This window comes from Dryobates pubescens, chromosome 3 (genome assembly GCF_014839835.1).
Source record: "Dryobates pubescens isolate bDryPub1 chromosome 3, bDryPub1.pri, whole genome shotgun sequence".
NCBI lineage: Eukaryota > Metazoa > Chordata > Aves > Piciformes > Picidae > Dryobates > Dryobates pubescens.
In genome coordinates this window covers 31501901-31510841 of record NC_071614.1, presented here as the reverse complement: position 1 = coordinate 31510841, position 8941 = coordinate 31501901, and the positions used below count along the sequence as shown (strand labels likewise).

Here is an 8941-nt window from a genome sequence, read left to right as displayed (position 1 = left end):
CACCCCGCGCGAGCCCGCCTCTCCTCGTCCCGCCGGAAGTGGGTGCGTGTGGCGAGCAGCTGTCCAATGAGGTTCAGGGCGTGTGTCCTGTGTTTAACCCTCAGGCGGCAGGTGGAGCGTGTGCCGGAGCCAGGGCCTGAGGGAGCCGCGGGTAGCCGACGCTGACAGCGTGAGCTGAGTGGAGCATAGGGAGTGTCCCCTGGGTAGAAAGCAGACGGCATATGGCTGGTGATGCGTTAAAAATAAATTACCTTGAAGGGCCGTGGACCTGTTTGTGGCAGAGGCTGCCAAGCTGGGTGCTTCCTCTGCCTGTTGCTAGGCCAGCAAAGCCTTACCTGTGTTTGATATTCTATATATAATTTATAATAATTTCCAAATAATTTACATAAACTCTAAATAATGACAGTTAACAATCACTGTATAATTAATAAACTATTTTAATTATATGAATAGTTAATCGTGTATATAGTCATAATTTGATGTTTCTGAACTATTAATGATATGAACTAATAATAAATAAAGGCACTTTATAACAATACGTTATTATATGAAGTTTATTCTGTAACTACTTGTCAAAAACTAATCACACATTTCTATTCCTTCTCTAGGTTTAGCTCACTGAAGGAGTCAGGCAGGTGCCAGTACTGGTACAAGAGGAGGGGAACATATGGCTGGGAACAGAAGGAAGGTGGGATTGTGACAAGCAGTAACTTAAATTGCTTTGCATGGTGAAGTGTTGTGCTACAGCTAATCTGAGTCTTTCATGTCTGCAGTGTTGGCCTGAGCTATGTGTGATGCCTGTGTGGAAAGAAAGTACATTCAGCTTCAGATAAAACTGTGACAGCTACACAGAGACAGTCCTTCAAGTAAGGCCATTGTGTCTCAAGAGATATATCTAAAAATAGTGGATGTTTGAAATGTTCTTGCTTAAATTGCCCCAACTTTGTATCTTTCATCTGTAAAATGAATATACTAATATTAACATGCCTCAGGACTCTTGTAAAGAAAGAGCTGAATTTTTGAAGCATCCATTAGCTTAAGAACAACATAAAAAACCCAAGAGAAAATTGACTAAACGTGTTTCTCTTTGGCACTCTTTCTGAATGGTACATATTAAATAAAGCCCAAGGCTGTACAATGAATAACAAGAATTACAAAAACTTTAATGTAACAATTCAATAAGTACCATTCATATGCCCAGAGAAGCTGTGGAGGCTCCAAACTTGGAAGCGTTGAAAGCCAGGGTGGATGGGATCTTGAGCAACATGACCCTGGCAGGTGTCCCTTCCCATAGCAGGGCTTTATATTGTTTATTTTCTGCACTCAAAAAGGTTGGGGATTTGGTGAAAAAGTAACGTAGCTCTTCAAACAGTTTCTATGGATTTGTGTCTCTAAATGAGTTATAGCAAGTTCTGATTCAAAGCTGCCTTATCACTGTGGAATTGATACGTGCTTTCCTGTATAACCTCTGAATGAGGCATGGAGTTAAGGATAGTCTGGGCATGTGCAGGTATATCAAGTTTGGCCATTGTAAACTGGACTATGCAGAATTTGCTGATGTAGCTTGACCTGGAATGATGTTTCTTGTTTACCATTCCAGGACTGATGAAAGCTTTGTGATGCTAAACAAAGATCTTTTAAGTTTTTCCAGGAACTCATTGTTATTCTGACACCCGTATAAGAGTGACAAAGATCCTGTCCTTTGCTGTGACTGTATTAAAGAGTTTCTTCTCTTCCATCTGATTTAAAATCCTCTCAATCTTGTGATTGCTACTTAGGCAGGATTCAGCTGGCTTATTGTAAGACAAAATGGTTCAGGACTTCCACATGGCAGAAACATGGGACACAACTATTGTACACCTGATATTTCTAGCAGGTTGAAACTGCTACATTTGCAGCTGTTGCTCCAGTTAATAAGCTTGGTAAGTGCCAAGATATTAATCTGTGCAGTGTCATCTAATCAAGATGATCCCAGTGCAGAAGAGGAAAAATTCAACTGCAGCAATTCAGGGTAGTATCTCTTTGGAAGGGCTGCCAATTCCAAGTGCCAATGGATTAATTTTATTAAACAGTAAAAGCCCTGTAAACAGTAAAAGCTGCTGACAAAGGACAAAAATACAATTTTGCCTTAAACTGTTTAGAGTTGAAGGTTATTCTAGAATAACTAGAATAATTAGTTAACAGAAGCTGTTTCAGTGACTCTGCAGTCTAACCATTATGACATTCATCAGCTCAATGAATTTTAAGAAAGTCTCTGAGATCAGTGAAGTAGATGAGCAAATTACAGATTTCCCTTACCAAAGCAAGAAGCAGAGTGAAAGCAAGACAAACCTTGCATGAAGATTCAGGTGAAGCATTAATGGCTGATAGTACACTCTCTTCTCTCACTTAATTGATTTCAGCTCCAGCTTGAATTCTTAAACTTGAACATCAATGTAAGTTACAAAGTCACTTGTTCTGAAAGACTTGACACTCTTGAAAACCCACTTTCAAGTGCAGAAAAATGCTAAATCACAGAATCGCCCCGAATCTAAAAGGTCCGCTCAGTTTTGGCAAAGGACTGCAAAACTAGATCCAACCTCCTCAATGCAACAGCTTCAAGCCAGTGATTGGTATTAGAGCACAATGGTGTTATAGCAGCTGGGGAAGAGATTGTCTTTGCTTGTCACCTCTCATGGAGAAGTCCAGCAGTATGTCAGGCAGAGGAGGGCAGTAGTGCCTCAAACTGTTAGCACTACATATGGGAAGCAAGCATCACAGTCCAGGAAACGTCTGTGTTTCATCAACACAGACTTCCATAAACTGGCTTAAAAACAGAGTGATCTGACTGTCTTGTCAAATGAATCCCTAATTTTATTAATTATGCTATTAATCACTTGCTTACACTGGTTGTTGGGGGGGGGGGGGGTTGAAGGGGTGAGGTTTCCCCTGTCTTTATCATAGCACTTACTTCCTCTATAGCATGCCTGTATCTTTCCACAATCTTTGAATCTGGAAAACTTTACTTTTCACAGCAACTCACAAAATATTCTGACAGATCTGAGATGATATATTTTAAAGTCTATTCTTATAACACTCAACCCTTAAAAGCAACATGTAGTTCCAGAGAAGCTCACAAAATTCAGGAAGAGGTACATTATAAGGTACACTACTTAAAAGTATTACTGGTCCCTGGATTCCAGTCTACCCATTTGCTGGTGCCTGAACATACAATCCCCCAATGCTTGTCTATTTCCCATACATGTTTTTCCCCAAATTACCTAAGTCACTCCCTTTCACCACATTTGGTTCCTCCTTTAAACATTCCATAATAAGACTTGTGCAATGACTCAGAAATGTTCTCTTGTGACCCAGAAGGCAAATTGTATTTTGGGGTGCATTAGGAAGAGTGTGACAAGCAGGTCAAGGGAGATTCTCCTTTACTTTGCCCTGGTGAGACCACATCTATGGTAGTGTCAAGTTCTGAGAGAGTCCAGCAGAGGGCTACAAAGTTGATGAAGGGACTGGAGCATCTGTCTTTCGAGGAAAGGCTGAGAAACCTGGAGCTGTTTAGCTTGGAGAAGACCAAGAGGAGATCTTATCAATGTTTATCAATATCTAAAGGGCAGGTGTCAAGAGGGTGGAGCCAGGATGTTTCCAGTAATGCCTGGCTACAGGAAAATGGGCACAGGGCACAAATTGGAACACAGGAAGGTCCGTCTGAACGTGAGGGAAAACTTGTTTTTTTGAGGGTGACAGAGCACTGGAGCAGGCTGCCCAGACAAGTTCTGGATTCAGTTTCTCTGCAGATACTCAAAACCTGCCTGGACATGGTCCTGTGCAACCTGTTCAAAGTGACCTATGCAACCTGTTCAGGTAGCAGCAAGGTTGGAGTAAATGATCCCCAGAGGTCCCTTCTAACCCCTACCATTCTGGGATTCTGTGTAATGCTAAATTGCCTTTCCCCTGCCACCCATAAAATGCAGCACACTCCAAAGGCAGTAACCCACATATTCCTGGAGACTTGTTCCCAAGACTTACTTTGATGAATTTCACACTTGGATGCTGGGGCTGATGGCTCCACTGGGATAGCCCTGGGAAAGGCCCAGACAAGGTGTTCATACCTTGGGTTGTCACCTGTCATTGTGCCGTCATGCTCCTCTGGCCACATGGAGATGCATCTTTGATGGGCTGATGGCCCCTGTTTTGAGTAGCTCGAATGAGTAGTATTTGGTCTTTCTTACCATTGTCTCTCTGTGGGCATGCACACGAGCTTTTACCACATAGCCTAAGCATTTGTACCCCATTGTATGTTTCTATCAAGCAAAACTGAAAACTCTGGAAGAAAACCAAAAGTAATTTATAGCAAATGTAATTTATAGCAAAACCTACTGCGATCGGAGTGCCTTCTTGGCATGCATTAAAACATGAGTATGAAGAAACCAATGCATCTGAAATGAACTTATAACTCTGGCTTACCAAGGCATTATTTACTAATTACAGCATAAGGATTGTAAATTGCACCAGGTGACTCTGTTTAACCCCACTACTGTGTTATTGTCAGCACTTGAAACTTGTGAAATTCTTGTGTAATCAAACGTTTCTGAGTGCCTGCACTGTAGATAGGTTTTGCAAGTAAAACTCTTGTGTCTGCTCAGCAGTTGGCAAAATGTTATTTGCCATAATTCAGTCTGCATGAGTCAGCTCTGCCTTCCGTCACAATACATCCTGGCCTGTCTGAAATGTACCTTCTCTATGGCTACACAGCTGTTCTATAAATCTCCAAACCATTTCAGTGAATTTGCCAAAAGAAGCTGTTGCCATTTTTTGAACAAATGCAGTCCAGCTCTCCATGCCCTACAAAAGAGTATCTGTGCTTGGCAGGGAAGAAGTCTGGGACATGAATATTTTGTTTTAGACATCTATTAAGTAACAGAAACTCCTGCAAATGAATACAGATGCATAAAGCACTTGTTGTTCTACAAACTGCGTGGGTTTCTGGTTCAGAAACCGAAGCAGCCTCTCTAGAAGCTCTGTTTTTGATGGCAGCATGTGCCTTGTGCCTTCTGTAAAATTATTACTCAGAATCACCATCAGAAAGGCATCACGCCTGTTACATGTGGAAAGTAAGCATTAACTTGTGCTTTTGTTTATTCCATTGTATTTTGTACCTGCAGTTTAAATAAAGACCTATGCTAAAGACAGGATCTGGCATTTGCACTAAAGGAAGAAAATATTTGAATACTGGATGTAAAAATGGAACCTGGCAGCGGCATTAAGTGAAGGTTCAGTGCTTCTGTATTAGCTGAAAGGAAGAAGAGGAGGTGCAAAAGAAACCTTAGCATGAAGAATAGAGTTGAATTTAGTAGAGGGTTCAGAGCTGCCACTCATCAGGTAGGTGTGGCTGTTTCTAAGTAGTTCTTTATAGTTGGGACAACAAGCTGCACTCTGCAGATGAGGAAATGCTTCTCATTAGCAAGCAAAATTAAACAGACACCACGCAAGGAACCTGCGTGGATCACTCTGCTACAATTACTGCAATATTATGGAGTAAACTGAGATCAGGAAGAAGTTGTATTACTGCTGCCCAGTTCAGGCTATGAAACTTTATGCATTATCTCTTTTGCTATCAGCAGAGAACTTTCCTTATTACTCTAAAGAAAGCAAAATTGCCTCTAACAGGAAATTGAGGACAGACAGAGTACAGGTAATGATTACAAACTAAAGCCTTAATGTGAAAAATGAGTTGCTTTTAATATTTCTATTTTCTCCATCTTCATTACATCTTGTTAGCTTTTGCTGGTTTATCTTGGTTTTTGGCTCAGATATGGCAAGAACATGCAGGATCGTAAACAGTAACAGAAATACTAAAGGATGAGACATTGCTTATAGTAAGTCCTGCTTCTTTTCTGCATTTCACCTTAAGTGGTTTCTTCTGGTAACTGGTTTATTCTGGGTAGTTGCTGTGCTGTAACCCAGTATCTATGTCTGGAACAAGTCTGTGCTATCATACTACTGGTTTCTTCTCTTTTCAGCTGTCTTTTCTATTACTCATCTGTTATTATTAAGTGATTTTCATTACCTTCATGGCTTTTTGAGACATACTAATTCCTGCAGCTTTAAATTGTTTTGCCACTGTCTACTATTTGGCTAGAAGGGTATTAACCACTCTCAGAACTTTTATTTCACCTAGTACTTGACATCAGCCCCCAAAACTGCATGTTGAAGCTTGCAAAAAGCACTCTTCCCTAAACTTTGAGATGCCCAAAGGCAGTATCTGCAAGAGTTCCTTTAGAAACTCTACTTTCATAAAAGTAAAGTGTTTTTCTTTTGAACTTTCTTTAAGCAGTTGTAAAACTAATTGGAAACAATTTTCATTCAAGCAAACCAGAAGACTTAAGTTCTTAATTTTAAAAACATGGTGATTCAGTTACTAATTAAAGCAAAGTAAAATTTAGACAAAATAAATGTAATGCTAGTTTGTGCCTCAGACATCACTGGAAAAACATCTAGGAGTCTTCTTAGGTTGTATAAGAGTTAGTTCAGCTCCACTTTACAGACACATTTTTTATAGCTCACACTAAACTTTGGATGTCTACATGAGGGGTTACTGCATCCAACTGTCTTTACAGTAGCCTGAGAGTCCTTCTTCTCTTCCTGATAATGAAATAATCTTACAGGTATTTACTGTCCTAATACCTCTGATTAGCTCTGGTTGGTTGTGGTAAAGGAGGTGAAACAGCATTCAGTTTGTCTATAACAAGAATACATAAAGTTTTGATATGCTGATTTTTTTACACAAGTTTTACTCTCTAGGGAGTCTGCTGAATTTTGCATTTTCTTTTCCCAGGCAACAAAACTCAAATTATTGCAGCTTTTCCAGGCTCAGTTTTGTATCACAGAGGTATTAGGCAACATCCATAGTTATCTCAAAGTGAGTTAAATTGCTGCTTTCCCATGAAAATCTGGGATTTTTTGTCAATGTCATAAGTCATATTCCCAGTAGTGAAGAAGGCAAATGTATCTTCTTTCTTATATGCTGTCTGGCAAATCTGCATATTCAAAAACAAAACAACAACAACAAATCAAAACAAACAAAAACCACACACACACACAAAAACACAACACCAAAACCACTATCGTCTTTATTTAGCATATGAATTATCTAATGTGGAGCTAGAGAAGTGTTTAAAAGTAACAACACAAAATACCAAAATATGTCATTAATAGCTGTAGACATTATTAAGGTACAAAACTGTGCATGTAGTATTGTAACTGCCATTCAAAACTGTTACAGCTTCCAGTTATCACCATTGTTTCTGCTGCAGTTTGCAACAGAGGCAATGGAGGCCACAAAGCAGGTAATGAGAGTTACCAAAGGTCATATTACAGCCCAGCCATAGGCTTAAGTAGTTGCAGAACTGTATATAAAATCAACTAGATATACATTAAAACTCGCTGTCCATATGATTCATCTTCGCTTTGATCATGTGCACAAAACAGCCTACTACACACCTGGCCCCCTGGACAGCTTCCCAGCTCTCCTCTACATGGCCTGTTGTCCATTAGGATAAATTCACACAGTACATGGCCCGAGTGTGTTTGCTTGGCAGTAACATTAATTATAGAAGAAAAGAGCTGTGAAGTTTCTTGAGAAGACACCTAGTTTAATGTTCAAGGCAGGTATTTACCGCACTCCTCACAGGTATCTGTCTAACCTGTTAAGAGACTTTTGTTGACAGATTTTTTCACCATCCTTCCCAATACTTAACTACTGTAATCAGAAACCTGATCTTTTTCTTCCTATGAGAGGAAACATGTTTATCTGGTTTACTGTTACTTTGATCCTTTCTACAATAGCCTTTATGAACCCATAGACTGTTATGTCCAACGCAAGCACTAATCTTCAAAAAAGATGGTAGGTCACATTTAGAACTATGCTCCATCACTATAGAGGATTAAAGGCTGCATTTTAAGGATAGGTAGAAAGTAATGCAAATGAAAAATTGTCAGATGAGAGACTTTTTAACTGAGCTCCAAATGAGTTTGTGCTTGACTCAAGGCTGCTCTGTTATCTCTGCTGCCAGCTGGGTCAAAACTACAACAGAATTAAATGAAGCACTGCTCCTGAAATCTCTGGGTCACTTCCAAAACAGCAAAGGCTGAAGGCACGTGGGCTGATGGCCACCGAGTAATTTAAATCACTAAATCAGCAAGTGCCCCTTGAACAACATGAGTTTTAATCCACCTACATGGCAAATATATACATCAAAGATGAGGCTCCTGGATGCACAGAGGAACAAAAATAGAAAGCATGCTTTGGGGTCAGGAGTAAGGAAAGAAAATACAATGTCTTCAAAAGCATTGAATCAGATGGGGGCTGAGGAGATCTGCTGCGAGCTGGCAGCATAATGTAGTGACTGTAATAACAAATGCAAACGTCAGGGGCCTAAGCAGAAGTACTGAAGAGTAGTATGTGCTGGTATGTGACTATGACCATTACATGGCATAATAACACAACTATTCTGGAATTACAATGAATGATAAATGGTGTAGCAAACTGAAAAGGCTCATTAAGAACCCAGGAGAATGAGTCAGTAGAAAAAATTTGCTCTGTACAAAGGTGATATGTAATTATCTACGCAACAAAAACATAGCAGAAAGGTGCTGTAGTCTTCTGTTCAAAGCAAGATCCACTCACTAAAAAAGGAAAATGTTTAATGTTTAAAAGTCATTGTTTAAAAGTCATGTTTCCATTCTATGGGAGTCTTTAGTTCTTGAAAAGTTAAATCCCTGAAACCCTACCTATTTCAGCATGCTGAGTAGTGCCTGGCATGAGTCATATTTAGTTCCTTGTGACAGCCTCCTCTTCCTCTCTGGTTTTGGTGCTGCAGTGGGACATGCTTCCCATTGAGGAACACCATCAGGCAGTCCCAAGGGTACAATCTTCCTTCTCCCAGGG

General features: G+C 40.1%; 1 long non-coding RNA gene across 1 annotated transcript; it reads left to right on the top strand.

Moving 5' to 3' along the window:
• Positions 1–97: 97 nt before the first annotated feature.
• LOC128899443 (uncharacterized) lies at positions 98–1685 on the top strand. Its single transcript, XR_008463105.1, has 3 exons — positions 98–228; positions 609–688; positions 774–1685. It is a non-coding gene; the product is annotated as an uncharacterized LOC128899443 (long non-coding RNA).
• The last annotated feature ends 7256 nt before the right edge of the window (positions 1686–8941 follow it).